Source organism: Hyperolius riggenbachi, chromosome 2 (genome assembly GCF_040937935.1).
Source record: "Hyperolius riggenbachi isolate aHypRig1 chromosome 2, aHypRig1.pri, whole genome shotgun sequence".
Lineage (NCBI taxonomy): Eukaryota > Metazoa > Chordata > Amphibia > Anura > Hyperoliidae > Hyperolius > Hyperolius riggenbachi.
Window position 1 is genome coordinate 330,485,268 of NC_090647.1, and position 22,594 is coordinate 330,507,861.

A 22,594-nucleotide genomic window follows, 5' to 3' on the forward strand; every position below is an offset into this window, starting at 1 on the left:
CCAAATTAGTAATATCCAACAGATAGAAACCATTAATTTCCTGAACAATTAAAGGCCATAGAAAATTCTGGTGGCCTTGGGTCTCCATAACTTAACTGGGTACTCATATAAACAGATCATCCTGACACTTACAGGGTTACTGTTGAGGCTTGTAAAAAGAATACTACCTACAGATTTCTTTCCCCAGTGCCCTCTCAGTATCCCAGGATCTATAACATTGCCAGAGTGTATATGTGCTGCATGTATTGCAGCAGCTGAGGCAAAAAAGACTCAAGATAGACAAGTAAGTCTTAAAGAGACTCCGTAACAAAAATTGCATCCTGTTTTTTATCATCCTACAAGTTCCAAAAGCTATTCTAATGTGTTCTGGCTTACTGCAGCACTTTGTACTATCACAGTCTCTGTAATAAATCAATGTATCTTTCCCTTGTCAGACTTGTCAGCCTGTGTCTGGAAGGCTGCCAAGTTCTTCAGTGTTGTGGTTCTGCTATGCACTCCCCCCTCAAGGGGGAAAGAAACACACAAATGATCTCTTGAGATTCAAAAGGAATGCTGTATACAGCCTGCTTGTGTATGGATGTATTTTCTATGTGTGGACATACTGTACATCAACCTACTTCCTGTTTTGGTGGCCATTTTGTTTGTTTATAAACAAACTTTTTAAAACTGTTTTTAACCACTTTTAATGCGGCGGGGAGCGGCGAAATTGTGACAGAGGGTAATAGGAGATGTCCCCTAACGCACTGGTATGTTTACTTTTGTGCGATTTTAACAATACAGATTCTCTGCAAGCAAAATTTCATATACAGTACATATGCACTTACACATTGTAAAAAAGAGACTACAGAAAACTAGTAATTAGTGTACTTAAAGCCCATCTAGCCTTGTTAAAAGGAGTCATGAACAAACATATAAAAAATAAAAAACAATAAGGATTTCTCACTAGAGGTGGCCCGAACATTTCGCCAGCAGACAGTCGCCAGCAAACTTTGGGCTGTTCGCATTTAAACGCAAATATTTTGAAAAAAAATTTGCGTTCGCATTTTACATTAAAATCAATGGCCACTGACTTAAGAAGTGGTCAATAGCAATGCCCCCATCCACGCTAGAAGCACCAAATTTGCACGGTATGTGGAGGAGGTCAGTAGGTACAAGTGGATTTTTTTTTTTTTCAAAAAAGCCTCCCTCTGAGTGTGGGAAATATTTTCAATGGCCGCCAACTTCGGCGGCTAATAACAAAGCCTCCGACACCACATTTGCAGGGTATATTAGGGAGGGCAGTGAGAACAAGAGGTAACTGTGCTATACCAGCCCGCATGGTATGGGGGGGGGGGAGGGGGTCCGGGGAGAGGTGCGGCCAAGCCTTCCCCTCTCTCCCAGAGCCCTTGTCCAATCCATGGACAAAGGGCTCTTCCCCACCTTTGGTGCCCCAAGAGAAGGTGGGGGCGACGATGACATGGAGGGTTCATGGTGGCATCTGGATGGCCCCTTTAACCCTCCTGGCGGTCAATTAAAACCGCCAGGGGGCAGCGCAGCACTATTTTATTTTTTTTTTTTAAATCATGTAGCTAGCCTAGCGCTAGCTACATGACCACCCTCTTCGATCGCCTCCAGCGATCAAGCCCGTCCGGAAATCACGTTCTGAACGGGATTTCCATTAGGGCTTCCCCCGTCGCCATGGCGACGGGCGGGATGACTTCACCGACGTCGTGACGTCAAAGGGAGTCCCGATCCACCCCTCAGCGCGGTCTGGCACTGATTGGCCAGGCAGCGCATGGGGTCTGAGGGGGGGGGGGGCGGCGGGGAGAGGCGAATCGGCGGCGATCGGGCAGTACACGCAGCTAGCAAGGTGCTAGCTGCGTGTACCAAAAAAAAAAAAATATGCAAATCGGCCAAGCAGGGCCTGAGAAATCCTCCTGCGCGGCATAGGGCTGGCTTACCGCCAGGAAGGTTAAGAAGGGGACCCCCAGATACCAGCCCCCTCCCCAGGAGAAATGAGTGTAAGGGTACAAAGTACCCCTTACCCGTTTCCACAAAGGGTTAAATTAAATCAAAACACAACAGAAGTAGAATCAGGAGGATAAACAGACTGTTAACAGACTAATGGGGAGCCTTGGAGCCAAAATGTAAAGATGAGGCGTGAACCTCACGCGAAACAGCTGTAGACAGTAGGGGCTTTCTGCTGTATCTGTTGCTTTGTGGCCTTAATAAAAAGAAGAGTTCCTGTGGAGTGCCGGAGTCCGTGCTTTTCTTTCAGTTTATCAAAAATGTAAAGATGGTTTAGCTCTAGCTATACAGAGTATAGAGTATAGCTAGAGCTACGCGGGAAGCGGCGGTGTGTGGCGTCGGGTGCGCTGAGATTGGTTTGGGACAAGATGTTGGCATAGGAACATTTTCTTAAAGGTACAGAAAAGTATTTATGGTTAAGAAAAACTTTTTGTTGTATTTTTGACTTTTTTTGTTGTATTTTTATTTCATTTAACCCTTTGTGGAAATGGGTAGGGGGTACTTTGTACCCCTATACTCATTTCTCCTGGGAGGGGGTGGACATCTGGGGGTACTCTTCTTGAAGGGGACTCCCAGATGCCACCATGAACCCAGTCTTCACCCCCCACTTACTCCTAGAGCCCCAGAGGATTGGGCAAGGGCTCTGGGGGAGAGAGAGGACGGCTTGGCCACCTCTCTCCCCCGGAGCCCCCCATACCACGGACCATGCTGGCTGGTATAGCTCAGGGTGTGAAGCCCCACGCGGCTGGGGCTCCGCATTCTGGCTATCCCAGCCTGCATGGGGGACAAAGGGTTAAAGAGGCTTGGGAGGTGGGACTCCATGTATGTATGTATGTATGTATGTATGTATGTATGTATGTATGTATATATATATATATATATATATATATATATATATATATATATATACACATATAAAAAATATACATATATATACACATACATACATACATACACACACACACACACATTATCTGTCATTTTACTGCAACTTTTTTCCTCTTATTTTAACATTTAAGTCTATGGAGCCCGCTGCAAACAGTCGGTTCGCAAACATTTGCAGTGAATTCGCATTCGCGTACTGAAATTTTGATTTTAGCCACATCACTATTCTAACAGCTGTCCTTGCATAGGCTGATCATACAAGGAAGTGGGCAGGCCAGCAGGAAGCACCACCACCCCAACTGTACACTCCCTTTACCATTAACAACATTACTTACAAGTATAGTGTAGTTCAGATCCAATAAGTTTGGTTTATGTTGTCTTCATTTAAAGGACACCCAAGGTGAAAATAAACTAATTAACTAAACAATTTTATATATCCTCCTCCGAAAAATGACTTTTTAAGATATTCCACTGTTTAATTTTATATATTTAAATCTACTTAAGTTTTTACTGTTTTATTGTTTTTGCTCAATGACAAATTCTTTGAAGTATGCCAGAGCTAAAATCTATGAACTATTGACCATTTTTATCTCTTTCCTGCTCTCAGAAGCCATTTTCTGCTAGGAAAGTGTTTTATAGTTGTTATTTCTTATCAGTGAGGGGCACACTATAGTCGGACCCAGTCCTGACTCAGACAGCAACTGCCACTTACATACACATACACTTACATACCTGATGTTTAACTCTTTCAGGCAGAAAAAAAGGAACACAGCATAGTGATTTGTGTGCTAGGCACTATACATACACATGTCTATCTCATCATGTCACATGTCACCTCAGGTATCCTTTAAACTGTTATTAATGGACTTGCATACCTCTAGAAAAACCTCCAGCAGCTGGCCATGCTAGCTCCAAGTCAGTGGGTACACTGCAAAGAGAATTTGAGCAAGTGGTGCAGTTTCTAAACTTCACTAGTCACATTATAGCTGGTAAGTAAAACACAAGTAAGGGCCCGTTTCCACTTGTGCGGTGCGAATTAGTCGCGGAAAACGCAAAATGAATTTGCATGCAGATGCGAATTTTACCGCAAATTCGCGGGTCGTTTTTTGCATAGGTTAGTAAGTATGCAAATTTAGGCATGTCGGTGCCTGTGTGCTTTTACATTGATTTTATGCAAAAACGCCCACGAATTCGCGGTAAAATTTGCATACGAAAACGAATGCGAATTTCCTATTAAATACATTGTATGCGAATTCTGAGGGCTCTGCCGTGCAGATTTTTCCTGCACAGAAAACCGCACAGGATTTCTGACAAGTGGAAACAGGCCCATCCACTTGTATTGGTTATGCGAATATGCATGCGGAAAACGCATGCAGATTCGCACAAGTGGAAACAGGCCCATACTCACGGGCTACATTTGTGGCCTGTCGCTAGCACACGGGAGCGTGTGCGCGACAGGCCGGCGACAGCTCGTCGCCAGGTCCCTCTGCGTACACACGCGGAAGAGGGATCAGCTGTGCGATGGAAGCTGTCGCCGATGTTCCTCCCCCGCCGCCGGAAGCTCCGTGTTCTGGACAGAGGTTGCTGTCGCTAGTCCGCATACTCACGCGGACTAGCGACAGTTGCGGCGGCAACTGTCGCCGGGCGATTGATAGCCTGGCGACAGCAGCGACGGTTCGGGGTGCGCGCCCGTGTTGCGCCTCATACTCACGGGAGACAATTGTAGCCCGTGAGTATGGGCCATAAAGTCTTCTCTCTGCATGGGTAGTAGGGGTTGTTCTAGTTATCAGGAGTATGCACTTCCATCATCAAATATACATATCTGTTTATTGCTCAACCACATACACAGCAGATCATCACAGAAATCACCATCCCTTTACATCATGCACTTCTGTTTTTCTGCTGCAGAATTTGTGTGTGGGTTATTAAGCCTTGTGTTCAAACACAGACACAGTGCAATGGCTATTATGGTCACATCGACAGAATAATAGATTGTGACTGTTCAATGAAAGAATCACTTGTTACCTGCATAAATCAATAGCTCCTGCAAACAATACAAGAGAAAAAATGGTGCTGTGTTATGTAAATATGCAGACACTTTAAATGAAGCTGTTTGGTAACTGCTAAAACATCTTGGTCAGCCTCCAAAATCATAGGAATAGCAAGCACTGTTTTAATAACAAAAAGAAAAGGTCACTGGCATAAGGCATACATTTTGACACAGAAAAAACTAGGGGGATAAAAAAAACAAAAAGGAACTGCCAAAATCCATAAGTAAGTTTGCTGGCAAATGCACAGTGCGCAATGTAAACAAAGAGGCCTTCACTCAGGGTAACTAACAAGGATCTCAGAGGGTAACCAGACACTACAATCAAAAACGTTGCTACATTGCTCTGGCCTCTTGCATCATCACCCCTGCTACACTAATCTTCCATCTCCTAAGTGTTGTTATTGATCAACTGTACTTCAGCCAGTCAGCTAAATAGCACAGCTGCCAAAATATGTTCCTCCACCCCTAAAACAAAAAAACATACAGAAGAGTACTTATATGTTCTCTATAATTGGTAAGTAGTAATAAGCAAAAAAAACAAACAAAAAAAATATTTCCCACAGGAAAGGAAAGTTGGTACTGGCAAATCACCGAAAAATTAACAAATGCTGGTTAACTGGACAGAAAACTTGATTTTCTACTCCACATGTTTGCCTCCTAAGAGATATATATATATATATATATATACACATATATATATATATATATATATATATATATATATATATATACACACATATATATATATATATATATATATATATATATATATATATATATATATATATATACACATATATATATATATATATATATATATATATATATATATATATATATATATATATATATATATATATATAAAGAGAGAGAGAGAGAGAGAGAGAGAGAGAGAGAGAGAGAGTGTGTGTGTATTATTTCCCCCCCCTAACACACACACACCTCATATTTATAGCCATTATGTGCCCCTTTATTACCACTCAATCCCACAGTGATAGCCAGATGTGCCCCAGTATAATCCCCCAATTATGCATAGCCAGATGTGCCCCAGTATTAGCTCCCCCAGTATAGATAGCCAGATGTGCCCCTTTATTAGTGCCCCCATCCCCATACAGATAGTCATATTAGCCCCTTTATTAACTCCCTGCTTATAAATAGCCAGAAGTGCCCCTTTATTAGTGTACCCATCCCCACATAGATTAGCCCCTTTATTAACTCCCCGCTTATAAATAGTCAGATGTACCCCTTTATTAGCCCCCCTATAGAAAGGCAGATGTACCACTTCATCACCCCCCCCCCCCCTCCTTTATAGCCAGATGTGTCACTTTGTCATAAAAGTACAGCCAGATGTTCTCCTAGATTACCCCCACCCATGTATAGATAGCCAGTAAAGCTTCTTTATTACCCCCCCCCCCCCCCCCCAATAGATAGTCAGATCTTCAACCTTAATAGCTACCCCCTAGTATAGACAGCCAGGTGTTCCCCCTAAAGGTAGCAAAGTGTGCCCTCATATTAGGTTAAAACTTGTGAATAATTATTAAATTTCCCTGTATTCTGTTTTATTTTTGGAAAACATTGTTTGTACTAAGAAAGCCCCATCTTAGCTGTAGCCTGACAAAAAAAATGTCCAAGTCGGCAGCTGAGTATCCGTATGTCCTTCCATCATGCACACGCCCCCTCCTACCCTACTCTGATTGGTTGTAGCGTGGTGTCCATCCACTCCACACACAACCTACTGCCCCCTGCCACTGATTGGCCACTGCGCTGATCGGATGTAGCACGCAGCGGGAAGGCAAGTGCGACGTCCAGAGAGATTGTAATATAAATAATGCAATAGGTATGCTGAAGATAGGTGAGTGATAATTAGTTCTAGATTGGCTCAAAACCAATGGTTGGCATGGCAATGCTGTGGAAGTCTAGACAGTTTAGAAGACAGAAAAAATAAGTTCATATAACAAAAAGGGGTGTGTGGTGGTAGAACAAAGCAACTGGCTAAAAATAATGTATTGCAGGCTAGGGGGTGTTGCATGAGAAACATTTTATGGGGATCAATAGTGGATACCACCTCAGGTAGAGGCATGGATAGAGGAGCTAAGAGAACTTGTCATTCTCCCATGCATGGTGAAGTAAGCAGAGATCAATGATCCAACAGATTTCTGACCTGCACAGCTGACAAATTCTACCGTTGCCTGGAAACAGAGAGAGACAAAGTTCTCAATAGCCGCATTAACTCATTACCTCTCCCTAGCAGGTCACTGAAAACAGCCACTTTCCTCCTCCAGCCTCAGCATGTAACAGGCTATTAGAGACAGAACAAAGTAACACCTAAGTCACAAGGTTCTCCATCTGTATATTAACAGTCATGTAGTTCCTTATGGCAACGGGAAATTCATGCAAACAATGAATCTGTTTAAATGACTACTATAGCAAAAAAAAGTAAGCAGTTAAAACCTGACAGAACCGACAGGTCCCTCTCTTCATGGAGGATTCTCAGGATTTTCTTTGTTTTCAAAACTATTTCCAGTACAGCAGTTGCCAAGTCTAACTGCCAAAATAGTAAGATACCAGGCAGCCGCTCTACTCCCTTGCACACTATTTTGGCAGCTACTTAGCAACTGCTGTTCAGGAAAAGATTTTGAAAACAAAGTAAACCCTGAGAATACTCCATGAGGAGATGGGCTAGTCCAAAACTTGTTTTAACTGTGTACTGAGATTTTAACTGTGTACTTTTTTCGCTGTAGTGTTCAGTATTCTCTGCTTACTCAAACAAGGCAAGTGAAAGCTGTAAAACAATTAAAAGTTATTTTTTTTATAAAAAAAATAAAATAAAACATTGATTGGGTTTAAAATGATTATCTTTCCTGTTGAGATCTGTCCTTAGAGCAGATTTACACCAAAAAGTGCTTTGCGATTAGCAACTGTGGAACGATTTTTGGCAAACTTTTTTTTTTTAGCAGCCCCACCCGAGTTTCTTCCAACACCCCTCTTTCACCACTGAGCAGCGCTGAAATGCTGACATCATCCTCTGGGTCCCGATCATGTCATATGGATGATATTGGGACCCAGAAGAGGATGTCAGCATTACAGCGCCTGCTCGGTGGAGTAAGAGGAGAGCTGAGCCAAAGTTAGGAACAGGTACCATAAATATTAAAAAAGTGCTCCCTGCACACACTCTGCATTATAGCCTGCTGGGGGAGGGAAACACTGAGGAGGCTTAAAACAACATTGTGCCACAGCTCACATTGAAAAGAAAAAAAGAAGGCAAAAGGTTAAATTGATTCTCACTCACTTTTCTATACGTTTTACAGAATTGCAAACACTGCAAAAATGCTACATGCATCACTTTTGTGATTTAAAAAAAAAAAAAAAAAAAAAAACACTCCACTGTGAAATAGCCCATTTCATTACATTAAGGGCGGTTTACGCTGGGGGCGATTGCGCTGTGCTTGCCGATCGGCAAAATCGCTAATCTAGTGTCATCTATGAGGGTGTTCCCACAGGAGCATTTTCAATTCAAAAACGCATATTCCTTAAAAAAAAAAAGAAAAAAAAAAAAACACTATGAAAATCTGCTAGTTGACACTACAAATTGTGTATTTAAAGAAAAACCGTGACTAAGAATTGAACTTCATCCCAATCAGTAGCTGATACCCCCTTTTACGTGAGAAATATTTGCCTTTTCTCAAACGGATCATCAGGGGGGCGCTATATGGCTGATATGGTGGTGAAACCCCTCCCACGGTGTGATGTCAGGACCATGGTCCTGACAGTTTCCTGTCTGTGAACCTCATTGCATTGTGAGAAATAACAGCTCCAACTGCCAAAAAAGCAAGCAGCATCTCCTTCCACTGACATCACCTTCCAGCAGTAAACATGTCACCATGTGGTAAATGTCAGAATATAAATCAGGGAGAGGAAAGATTTTACAATGGGCAAACACTGACTAAATCATGAATACATAATCATTGTAAAAATAAAGCACTTTATTACATTATTTTCACTGGAGTTCCTCTTTAAGTGTATTTCCAAGTTATTTTGAAGGGATGTGCGATTTTGCAACATTCCTTCAAGTGCAATCACTCAGAAAATGCTGCATGCAGCGCAATTCCAATTCAATTCAAATTGTAATGCTGTAGTGGGTTCACTCTCATAGGGACACATCAGGCTAACATGGTGCCATACGCTGCAGCAAATACATCTCAGTGTAAGAGGAAAAAAAAAGTCTCAGGGTAACCTCCAGTGATAAAATTAATAAAGTGCCATAAAACCATAGTGAATACATTAACGAGCAGCCAAAATGCCCCAGTGACACAAACGCCACAATTGCAGAGTGAATACATAATTATTACAATTCCCAAAGCCCAGAGCAAGGCGATACAATGTGCTTTGTGGTTTGTGAAAAGCCAGCAAGTTCAATGCTCCATTCAGGAAACAGGCAAACAATAAGATTTGGCTGGTAAACACAAAACACTGTCAGATGCTATTTATTAATCTCTACATAATGCCTGGCAAAGAGCACCACAGGGTAATAACGCAAAACTAACAATTTACATTCAAATTCATTTTTACTTAATTTATTTAGCTCAACTCCAGACACAAAAAAAAAAAAAGCATCCAAAATGAAGGCTAAAATGTGCTGGCCATACAACATACAATCTTGATGGTAATGTCTGACAATCTTAGAGCCCTTTTCCACTACCGTTCCTTGCGATCTGATTGCATTCGCAAAATGCATTGTACAGTAAAACTAATGGAAATGGCAGTGGCAATTAGTGCGATCTGATTGAGTTGCGATTTTGTCCCAAGCGCAACTGTCGTCCTGCCACATTTTGGATGTGATTGAGCTCCTTATACTTGCTCAATCACATTAGCGGAAATTAGCTTGAAACGCAATTTCATCGCAGTGAGTTTGCGTTTCATAGTGGATTGCGATTCAAACAATGAATACATAATTTAAAAATTGAATATTGTAAAAAAAAAAAACCTTCTAAAATTCATAAAATTATTTTCACTACAGTTCCTCTTTAACGGTTTTAACTACTTACAAGAGTTTATACAATACATGTAATAACAAAAATATATGAAATAATAAAAACATTACTGTATGTTTTGTACATAAGGACTACTTTGTCTGTATTAAATGTTGTAACTCGTGTTGGAGAATCTGTATTGTTAAAATCGCTCAAAAGTAAACATACCAGTGCGTTAGGGGACATCTCCTATTACCCTCTGTCACAATTTCGCCGCTCCTCGCCGCATTAAAAGTGGTTAAAAACAGTTTTAAAAAGTTTGTTTGTAAACAAACAAAATGGCCACCAAAACAGGAAGTAGGTTGATGTACAGTATGTCCACACATAGAAAATACATCCATACACAAGCAGGCTGTATACACCCTTCCTTTTGAATCTCAAGAGATCATTTGTGTGTTTCTTTCCCCCATGCACTGAAGTTTCAGGCTGCTCTTTTCTTCCTGCAAACAGCTTTGCCTTTGTTTGTAATTCCTCAGTATGTGAAAGCCCAGCCAGCTCAGAGGACGATTTATCCAGCTTGTAAAAGATAAGCGAGAAGAGAGAAGCTGCTCTAATCTAAATAACACACAGGCAGTGTGCAGAGAGGGGCCTGGAAAGGTGAGTTCATAGCAGAACCACAACACTGAAGAACTTGGCAGCCTTCCAGACACAGGCTGACAAGTCTGACAAGAGAGAGATAAGTTGATTTATTACAGAGACAGTGATAGTATAAAGTGCTGCAGTTAGCCAGAACACATTAGAATAGCTTTTGGAACTTGTAGGATGATAAAAAACAGGATGCAATTTTTGTTACGGAGTCTCTTTAAGTAGGGGACTGCCTGTATTTCTATTTCCTTTTGAGATAAGTGTTGAGAGAAAGCTGTTCAGAACCGTGTTGTGCCTCATTTGGACGCTGCCATAGAACATAATGTTAATTATAGCGGCGCAGGCCGAATTGCTACAAAATCACTGTAATTCGGGTGGCAGCAATAGGCGGACCTCAAATTACGTGGCCCAAAGAAAAAAAATTGGGTAATCAGTAGAGTTCTACATTTGTTCCCTAGATTACCTCTTTCCTGCGCCCAAATTACAGCCAGCCAGAACAAATGTACGCAAAGATACAACCTGCACTACCATTTCCCACCATGCAAGTAATTTCTCATTGAAAATAAATGGCTACTGTAAAAAAATGCCAGCGTTCAATCACAGATAAACGCATATTAATATACAGGGTGGGCCAATTATATGGATACACCTTAATAAAATGGTTATGGCTGGTGATATTAACTTCCTGTTTGTGGCACATTAGTATAAGTGAGGGGAAAAACTTTTCAAGATGGGTGGTGACCATGGCGGCCATTTTGAATTTGGCCATTTTGAATCCAACTTTTTTCAATATGTAAAGGGTCATGTGACACATCAAACTTATTGGTGTGCTTGGTTTTAACGTAACTTTATTCTTTCATGAGTTATTTACAAGTTTCTCTTTGTTTACAGTCATTGACATGTCGCCTAGGTTAACACGTGAGGAGCGGATAGAAATTGTGTTGATGTCTGGTGAATGCAGTAACCATATCATTGCAGCAGATTTCAATGCAAGACCCTACGAGACCACCCATCTTCCATGCTACAGTTCGCAAACTGCTTGCTAAGTTTCGTGAAACTGGTTCAGTGTTGGATTTGCCAAAATGTGGACCCATGAAATCTGTCACTAATGAAAAAACGTCAGCGGCTGTCCTAGCTTCATTCAGCAAGAGCCCACCACGTAGCACTCGCCGCATGTCACTGGAGAGTGGCATTAGTCGAACATCCCTTCGGCGGATATTAGCTACTCACAAATGGCACCCTTACAAACTCCAGCTACTGCAGCATTTCAACGAGGATGACCCAGATCGGCGCACTGAATTTGCAGAATGGGCAAAACAAAAATTGGAACAGGACCCTCAGTTTACGCAGAAGATTTTGTTCAGTGATGAGGCAAACTTTTATGTGAATGGTGAAGATAACGAACAAAACCACCGCTATTGGTCTGACACATTGGATAGATCCCTCCAAGACTGTTGGAACAAAAAAATTGACGGCATGGTGTGGTATATGGGGTACAAAGATAGTGGGGCCATTCTTCATCAATGGAAACCTCAAGGTCACTGGATATGCAAAATTGCTACATGATGATGTGTTTCCCTCTTTATGCACTGAAGCTGGTACGTTGCCTGAGTTTTTCCAGGCAAGATGGTGCACCACCACATTATGGGTGTCAGGTCCGAGCATTCCTAGATGAACAGTTTCCTGGAAAGTGGATTGGTCGTTGTGGGCCAGTTGAATGGCCCCCAAGGTCCCCCGATCTGACCCCCTTAGACTTTTATCTTTGGGGTCATCTGAAGGCAATTGTATATGCTGTGAAGATATGAGATGTGCAGCACCTGAAACTATGGATACTGGAAGCCTGTGCTAGCATTTCTCCTGCAGTGTTGCTATCAGTGTGTGAAGAGTGGGAGAAGAGGGTTGCATTGACAATCCAACACAATGGGCAGCACATTGAACACAATTTATAAGTGGTCAGAAACTTGTAAACAACTTAAGAATAAAGTTATGTTAAAATCAAGCACAGCAATGTTTTTCTTGTGAAATTCCCAATAAGTTTGATGTGTCACATGACTCTTTTCCTATCGAAAAAACAAAAGTTGGATTTAAAATGGCAGACTTCAAAATGGCCGCCATGGTCACCACCCATCTTGAAAAGTTTTCCCCCTCACATATACTAATGTGCCACAAACAGGAATTTAATATCACCAACCATTCCCATTTTATTAAGGTGGATCCATAAAAATGGCCCACCCTGTATGAATATATACTTATTTTTTTGTGTGGAAAATTGCTTGCGAGGAATCATTTGTGATTCCCGTAGACAGAAGTGTGATCCCTCCCCTCAGACATTGCAAAGGTGTGTACATAAGGACTACTTTGTATGTATGAAATGTCGTAACTCTTGTTTGCAAGTAGGGTACTGTTTATATTTCTATTTCCTTTTGAGATGAGTGTTGAGAGAAAGCTGTTCAAACTCTTCACGCTAGGGCACAGGTGTCGAACTCCAGGCCTGGAGTTCCAAATCCATGCCAGTGTTCATGATGGACAGAGAAAGAAAGGAATGTGTTCTACCTGATGGACCACACCTTTCCTTATTCAGACACATCAATTAATTTGAGCTGTGTCAAAAATGTGTGAGGCCCTCGGCCCTCGAAGGACCGGTTTGATATCCCTGCCCTAGGGAAATGGCGGGAAAGCTTATCTGTGCACTAAGCTACTCAGTAGTCAGGGAACACTCAGTCTCCTTGCAGCTGCAAACGTTTGTGAATGGATCCTTGGTCACATGACTTTACTTTTCCAAAGGGAATTTACTCCCAGCAAATAGTTTCAGGTGGGTGGGCATATAGCATAGACATCAAGACTGCCAGAGTACTGAAGGGAGTAGGACAGTCGCAGCTTTCATTAAAGAAAAAAACAAAAACATAAAAACCCTGTTCATGCTATTATGATGCCAGTGTGGGTAGAAAGGAAAAATGTATTTATTGAAAATACATTTTAAAGGTGGGAGCTGTAAAGCAGTTCCAGCACTTTATTCTGCTCCATACTGTTCCCAGGGATATAACTGTTCTTTACATATATAAAAGCTCCATTTTACAATGAAAAGCCTTTTTACTGGAGTTCTGCTTAGATACATTATTTTAAACTGCTGTTAGCAACTGCCAACAGTAAAGCATATCACTTTACGAGATCTGTCAAATTACACAATTTTCAACCCAAATACACAATCGAAGATTCTACTATTCTCTTTATAAGCAGATTCAACCAAGGTGACCGAACAATCATTCCCTAAATAAAAATATACCACTCAGTTTGTATACAACAGGCAATCACAATAACATATGCCTTCCAAACACTCTAAAATTAATTGCCACTGGTAAAAAATGTAAGATCTGATAAGGTGGTATCATGGTGTTTCAGATCAATGAGGTACCTTATTTTTCGAAATATACGATGCATCTCGGTGTGGAGGGCAAAAATCAGGGGGAAAAAAACTAAACCTGGTGTGTCTATAGTCAGGGAAGTCTTATGTTGCTCCACCCCCCCCCCCCCCCCCCCAAAAAAAACTGTCTCTATCTAAGATACGCTGCACAGCTACACCAGACCTGACAGTGCGCCTACGCCGCGCATCACGCGTGACCCCTGCACCGTCAGGCCACACAGGAGAACAGTAATCAGGAAGTGCAGATGAAGGACAGCGGTAGCGCATGTGAAGGATGTGCGGTCGCTGCAGCCTGCAGATGGAAACTGTGGGAAAGAGAGTGGCGGCTGGGGGCCTGATGTGTGAAGAATGGTACCCTTAGATGACCAGCGCGTACATCGGCCAGATGATCCAAGATGGGGAGGAGAGGAGCGCAGCAGCAGGATCAGTGAGCGCCTCCCTGTACACTCTGCACCATTTATTCTGAATATAAGCCATTTCATGTGATTTGCAATACACAAGAACACAGAATTTAACCCCCTACCGACCGCCTAACGCTGATTGACGGGAGGGTGGCAGCCCCAGGACCGCCTAACACTGATCAGCATCAGGTCCTGGAGGCGGGATTTAGCAGGGAATGCGCGTGCATGCGCAATTGATCCTTACAGAGACACAGAGTGGAGCTCCGTGATCAGTTTGCCAGCCTGCTATCGCAGCTGGCAGGCTGTTAACGAATTAAAAAAAAAAAAAAACTCATCGCAGCGATGTACAGGGGACACTTAGCTGTCCCCCTGAGCAGCTCACATTCAAATCTCTCTCATAGGCCAATGCCTATGAGAGGAGAGAAAGTGGATGGATTGCCGTCCAGGGCCAATTTAAGGGGGGGGGGGGGAGGGGGATCTACAGCAATTAAAAAAGGCTCTTTTTTAAATTAAAAAAAAAAACCTAACGATCGCAGCAGCGATCGGAGACCACCAAAAGAAAGCTCTCCTAGTGACAAAAAACAGAGGTAAGATTTATTTGGGTGGCAAGTTGTATGGCTGAGCAATATACTGTTAAAGCTGCAGTGTGCTGAATTGTTAAAAATCACCTGGTCACTAGGGGGGTATAAACCTGTGGTCCTCAACTGGCTAAAATAGAAATCGCAGGCACTATTTGAAACTAACATGTTGCGATTGTACTGCGATTTTGGGCAATCAGAAAAGTCATGCATGTAGCATTTTGCCTGCGATTCTCGCTGCCCAAACACCCCTCCCCCCCTTCAAAAAAAAAACACATTGCATAATCGCAATTGCATAGCGTTTTGCAGTGTAAAAGAGCCTTTAGTGACAATTGTGATTTTATTTTATGCTTGTTTCTAGCTGTCTAAAAGCGCTATTGCTTGTTTGTTTACCTGATGAAGAACACGCAATGCCTGAAACAAACTAGTCCTGCCATGCACCTACTTTACACAGAGGCATGAACATGTGGCATCCCTATTACTTGCATTGTGGCCTGGACTTCTAAAGTTCATCAAGAGTGTGACGCTCTGCGGTTCCCGAGAAAACCGCTTAGGCGTCATGTGAGCGATAAACGCAAGTTTCTTTGCTTTAAATCCACTGTTTTTTTCCTCTCTGCTTCCTGGCTCTGGCAGCAAACGCTGTTCCTAATTACCTAGCTTCTCTCACCTCAGTGTGACACGCGGGTTTCCTGGGACCCCCTGAGATGTTTATAGCCTCATTCATCATAGATAAGCCTGACAAAATTCAATAAAAAGCCTCTTTCTGGAAACCTGTAGGCACCGATCTCAGCAGGGTTTGTCACCTGGCCCCATGTCCTGAGAGATCAAAAGAATCCATCTCCCAGCTGACTAAGGCCTTGCAACAGCTGACCCCCATGTGACCCTTGAATGCCCCATATTCATATGTTCTCCACATTTTCCTCATAATTCATGGCATAGAAAGTTCCTAGGCCACTGAAAGGTGCACCAGTTCTGAGGTTCAACTTGGTGCAGGTGCTGAGAGAGTTTGGACAAGCTAGGTGCTTCCAAACCCAGGCTACAAAGAGGAGAAGTAGAAAAATGTGTTATGGGTCATATCTGGTCCTCGTGTTTAGTACCAAATGTTTCCTAAAATTACGCTGATTATGAATATCCATTCTGGTTTTTGATGCGACCTACGGGCACGCAGAGAGCGGGCAAAACATGAATTGGCCCAAAATCTCTCCCTGCCTAAGGGGGCACTGCCTTATTCTAATTGCACAACGCTGGACTTGTACGTGTCATAACTCCCCCCACCTACAGTGAGGAACAAAACTAACATGACACAAAGGTCCAGCGTCCTTCACAAGACAAATAACATTTATATTGCGCTTTTCTCCTTGCGGACTCAAAGCGCCAGAGAAGAGCAGCAGCCACTAGGGCGCGCTCTATTGGCAGTAGCAGTGTAAGGGCGACTTGCCAAAGGTCTCCTACTGAATTAGTGCTGGCTTACTGAACAGGCAGAGCCGAGATTCGAACCCTGGTCTCCTGTGTCAGAGGCAGAGCCCTTAACCATTACACCATCAGCCAACTGCTGACACCTTTAATCGACCAGCCTGCCAGGACACGGGCCAAAAACCGCCATTTTGTACTTCCTCCTAAGACTTGCGATTGCCACATGGACTACCAATAACGGCATTTGAACTGTATATTAAGACATTCCGTTTCTTTTCATCGCTATTCTCTTTCTATCAAACCAATCTGTTCTGCTGGACAGGTATATCTATCTGTGGGCTACATTAAGCTGTGTGTATGTAGTTTTAGAATAAAACTAACCATTTTATCGTTCAGTCTTGTGTCTGTTCTGGTCATCTGATTGCTGCTATAACGAATCTGCCCTCTGAAGAGTCAGTCATACTACCGTATTGTTTTATTATTTGCTTATAAATTGTTGATTTGCTAGCTAGGTTGTAAATGACTGTTTCTTCCTTCTAGGATTAGCTAGTACCCGATTTCCTGTGCGAAATCAATAACTTTAGTTTCTTAATTGGATACAATCGAGATTGCATCATATATGGACCCAGTAACCTTTCTTTAAACGTCACATTGCTCACAGTCTTTAAGCTGTCGGAAGTGACTATTCCCCGAACGGTGACTGGAGCATGTCGAACGTGATTGGGCTGGCTATCATATTACGATAGCGTTGGGGTCTCTTTGCCCTAGTTCTAGACTGTCTGCTCCATGCATTCAATCAGACAGTGGTGGCAGTGAATTTACCCGATTTCCAGCGCAAAATCGATATTTTTAGTTTACCGATTGTAGATACAATCGGGATTGTACATGTATGGGCACCTCCAACCAATCTTAACCGTTTACTACGCACACAGTGAATTTGCCTCCAGAAGTCTCCAGTGCATGAGACCTGCATGGCAACAGTGGCCTAGTAATACGGGATTGGTGAGGGATTGTCCCATTACATATTGTCGGCAGCTGCGCGATCAATCTTCATTGTCAGTCTGTTCACCGTACTTCCTGCGTATGCTAACGGGAGCAGATTAGATGGGATTGGCACGCTCTGTCGCATTATTCTTCTTCCTCTGACGATCCAGCCACCGATCTTCGTTGTCCGCCTGCACCCGTACTTCCTGCGTACGCTAACGGGAGCAGATCGGACGAGATCGCGGGGCTGGATTGTCACAAAGAGCAAAATGTTTATTTTTAAAAAAAAAGAAAGGACCTTACCGTAATTTGTGAGCAATAAATCTTCCAGCACATGAAGTGCAACAATTAACCCACAGTGCAGCAATCACAGGTCTATTCTCCATTGATGTCAGTGGGCTTTGAAGGAGCACCTTACCCAACTGCTACCAGATCATTGGTCTTCAGTTAACCCCGAGCCCCCACACCCAACCCCAGCACAGAACATGGCTTTCACCTCCTCCTTGGCTGAGAATGGCTGGCATAGCAATGCACACTGCATTCTTGATCTCCCACTGGAGCTAACAGGGCATAAAGCGCCAGCACAGGTAAGAGGGAGCTCTTGATCTTACAGATATACCTTACAGATACCATCATACTGTGCTCCATTTCCTCTGTCTTTTCTGACCCACCTGTCTCGTTTTCTCCTCCCTCGCTGATCTTCCCCTCTCTTAACTTACCGGGATCATCTCAGCCACACTTGCCGCTTGCTTAATTGCCACCTATTCAAGCGCTGATGGTGCCCAATAGCAGAGCCTGGTGATGCGCGGCTTAGATCAAGCCTCATCAATGGAGCAGTGGGACTAGTCTGTCCCACGGAAATGGGGAATTGGGACTATTTTGACCTGCATAAGTGGCAAAAATAATGCAGAACCCTAGACTTCCATAGAACCGCAGTTGAGTATGCCTGGTTTAGGCCATGGTAATTTTCTGCTAATAAAACTAAACAGTATTCATATGCTAAAGCAATACTACACCATCCAGGGGATTCTTTTTTGAGAAGTTACCGCTCCAAAATGTCTAAGAACAGCCATGCACAATTGCGTACATGAAAGAGGTCAGGATGTACACTTCATAGTTTTTTTTATACATTCTATAATTAATTTTAAGAGAATATACATGTACCGTGTGGTCTATAATAAGAGTCACCTATCTCAATTTTCTTATCTGCTTTCATCAATTAAAGTGGACCTGAACTCTTGCACAGGACAGCATACATAAATGCACCCTGTATATATTTAGAGTTTTGCCTGTCTAAAGGCCCCATACACACATCACTATAGTCTTTGGAAAATGAAAGATCACAGACCAATTTTACCCCCTTCAATGAAGTATGAGAGCCATACCTACACAGTCTTTTCTATGGAGCTGAACTCCACATCAGACAGAAATCTTTGCAAGATGCTGCACACACTCAAAAGATCTGTAGCTGCAAAAGATCTGTTCCTGCCAAAAATCCATTTGTGCAGCATCTTGCAAAGATTTTTTTCTGATGGGGAGTTCAGCTCCATAGAATAGTCTGTGTAGGCATGGCTCTCATACTACATGAAGGGTGGTAAGATTGGTCTGTGATCTTTCATTTTCCAAAGACTATAGTCTGATGTGTGTATGCACCTTTATTCCCTCTCATCTGTGACCAAGCACAAGTTGTAATTTGACCCCTCAGCTGTGTCAGCTGCCTGCCACTGCAGAGAGCTAATTGGAAAGCACAGGATATCAACAACATGTCTCCTTCCATGAAAACAGGAAGTAGACACACTGCAGACTTATTGCAGGATTTGTATCAGCTGTAACAAAGAAAGGTTTTTCTTTAAAAGGTTATTATGCTATTGCGGTAGTTCTGAGTTCAGGTCCACTTTAAAGAAAGACAACGGCACTGTTTTCTCCTGAGCTATCTCCTAAGAGAGGCTTTCTCATCTGATCTACAATAAACGTTTTCAGCACCTAAGTGTAAAAACACTAAAAAGTGGGTAAAAAAATGTGATATCAAATTTGACTTCGTTTGGGACAACCCATTTTTCTTACTTGACTGCTTGCTGGGGGCTGAAAAGGTCTTTTATTGCTAAGGTGTGAAATCATGTCCTGTGAAAGCCAAGGAGTAAAGGGGTCCATACACTGGTCGATTTCAGCCATTGATTGATTGGAAATCGATGGCCGATCCATCGGCCAATCGATCAATTTGATCTGACAGGATGGAAAATTTAGGTCGATCTGCTGCCGGCAGCATATCGATGGCCCATACAGTTGCATTGGATCTAATGGTGCAATAATGCACTTAGATTTTCAATAGCTTTCCAATAGATTTCGTTCTGAAATCTATTGGAAATCTGTTCCTAGTGTGTGGCACGCATCAGATAGATTCCTGTCAGATTCGACCTGACAGGCATCTGACAGAAATCTACCTGATGGTCGAATCTGCTTCAAATTTATCAAGTGTATGGCCACCTTAAGGTCTAAATCCCATACCCTGATAGAATGTTCTTCAAAGTAATCCATTTCTATACATTTGCAGTTCTCAATACCCTGAAACCGAAATCCCTTAGGCACACATAATACAACACTTTCAAACCCTAACTGGACAATGCAACAAAGAATTGTAGCAGATGGTAGAGAACAGAATATATCTGGGGGGGGGAAACGAGCTCAAAAGGCCTTTCCTAGGAACATTAAACATTTTTAATTAAAACCTATAAATTCAGTAGCTTTTGTTAGGCTTATTGCCCAACATAATAAGCGGAGAAAAACTAGGTTCCTTTGATCCTTTGTAGCATTTATGTGCACACCGAATTCAGTTAATAAGTGACTCTGTTTATTTGTCCTTTGAGACATAATGGTACTACCCCCAGCCTGTGTATTTATATTTAGTGCACTGCATAATGACTTGTTAAAAAAAAAAAAATAACAAAAAAAGGCCTTTGCTATAAGAACAGGTAAACTAATTATTGATAGAAGTCAGCCACAGTAGTCCTATAGGGTTTAATAATGGTCTAGATTCTGCATCCATTTTAGAAGGAGCTAATGCAAAAATGAATACTGTAATAAATTACTATGACAAGGATGGTCACGGCAATTTATTAGAAAGATCTGCTAATATGTTACTTTCAGTAGTGATGCAATACTGGGATATATTAACTTTACAGCTACGGCCTGAGACTAATGGAGGGTGACAAGCCTTTCTGCATAATAGTGTATGCCTTAAAGGTATATGGAGGCTGCCATATTTTTTAGTATGTATGTATTTATGTAGTGAGAGGTATATGGAGGCTGCCATATTTTTTTCCTTTTAAGTAGTAGCAGTTGACTGGCAGTCCTGCTGCTCTATTTGGCTGCAATAGTGTCTGAATCACACTAGAAACAAGCATGCAGATAATCTTGTAAGTAGGGTTGCAATGGTATGAATATCCACGGCATGCTAGCCATCTAAAAAAATAATACCATGGTATGGTGGTATACGGTATTACACAATTATTTGGACCCCGGGCTACCCCTTTCATTGAATATTGTGCCCCCCACCCCAGTATGGTAGCCTGATGTGCCCCACTTCCTCAGCATACATATGATTAAGCCGCCGAGAGATTTGGGGCGCAGGGTAAAGCTGTAAACCATCTCACCCTGCAAAAGTCCTGGCGGTGTTAAATACTATTCCCCCTCCAGGTCACATTGGATAGTGGTGAAATATGCAATTTGGCTTCCTGCTATTGCTGCCAGTCGAATTACAGTGTTTTTATAGTAATTTGTGCTCTGACTTTTGACAGCAACCTAATGACTCACTGAGCGCTGCTATAGCCGTAATTCCTATCATGGCCGCCGGCTGCGACCAAATCTCTGGTGCCGTTTTTACAGAGCTCCACTCCCTCACCCCCGCTGTATGGTAGCCAGGTTTAGGTGCCTCTAGTATAGCTAGTTAGGTATAGGTGCCACCAGTATAAGTAGCCAGGAGTAGGGTCATCCAGTAATAGGTGGCCGCAGTATAGGTAGCTAGGAATAGGTGTAGCCAGGAATAGGTGGCCACAGTATAGATAGCCAGGAATATGTGCAGCCAGTATAGATAGCCAGGATTAGGTGCAGCCAGTAATAGGTGGCCGCAAAATAAGTAGCCAGGAATAGGTGTAGCCAGTAATAGGTGTAGCCTCCTCTTGTCGCCTCCACCTAAAAAACATCTTCCGCATCCGCCCTTTTCTAACACAGGACACTACCAAACTTCTGGTGCATGCCCTGATTATTTCCTGACTAGACTATTGCAACTCTCTGCTCTGCGGCCTCCCTGCGAACCGTTTAACCCAGCTACAGTCTATCATGAACTCTGCTGCACGACTCATCCACCTCTCCTCCCGCTTCTCCAGCCCAATTCCCCTCTGTCATGCCCTTCACTGGCTGCCAGTTACACAAAGGATACAATTAAACATTCTTAAAGAGAATCTGTACTCTAATATTCTTACAATAAAAAGCATACCATTCTATTCATTATTTTCTCCTGTGCCCCTCTGTGCTGTTTCTGCCACTCTCTGCTGCAATCCTGGCTTGTAATTAACAGTTTTAGGCAGTGTTTACAAACAAACTAACCAGCTTCTAACAGGCTCAGCTAAGCATAGTGTATGAGTCATTCAGAGTATGCAGGGGGCCTGCAGAGGGTGTGTATCGCTTCTACCAATCACAAGCAGCCCTGCACATTCCACACAATCAAGCTTTAGCCCGACAAACAGGACAGAGGAAAGATACCGGAAAATTGAATACTCACCTACAGGTAATTTTCCTTTCCTATTTGTCTCCATGGCAGCACACTACGGGTCAGCTCCGCCCCCTGACCCCTCCAGGACTGGTCTGTATAAATTTCCCAGCCCCTCCCCAGTCCAGTGCTTTTTTAGTAGTCATAAACAGACTGAGTTGGTACTGGGTGGGCCTCCGTGTGCTGCCATGGAGACAAATAGGAAAGGAAAATTACCTGTAGGTGAGTATTTAATTTTCCGGTTTCCTATCTGTCTCCCTGGCAGCACACTACGGGATTTACGTATTATTGAAATAGGGTGGGAAGAAAAATACTGCAACGAACTCTGCTTGACACTCGATTTAATCGTTTACTTTATAACACATATGTTGCAATAGTATACATTCCCAGTGTACTGGTTTAGAATTAACAGAAAATAAAGAAACAAAGCAAAATTAAAGCAGATTATATCTCTGAATTTACAGCGGCTGAAAGT

General features: G+C 42.6%; 1 protein-coding gene across 6 annotated transcripts in view; it reads right to left on the bottom strand.

The window, feature by feature from the left end:
* The window catches only part of CUEDC1 (CUE domain containing 1), a 228,980-nt gene that overhangs the window by 175,031 nt on the left and 31,355 nt on the right, over positions 1–22,594 (bottom strand). The window contains exon 1 of one of the 6 annotated variants that reach the window (XM_068269336.1): positions 7,394–7,465. The exons of the other annotated variants lie outside the window; for them this stretch is intronic. The gene's annotated coding sequence lies outside the window, so the exon portion shown is untranslated. Of the gene's footprint in view, positions 1–7,393; positions 7,466–22,594 lie in introns of those variants that run through there. 6 annotated transcript variants of the gene reach the window in all.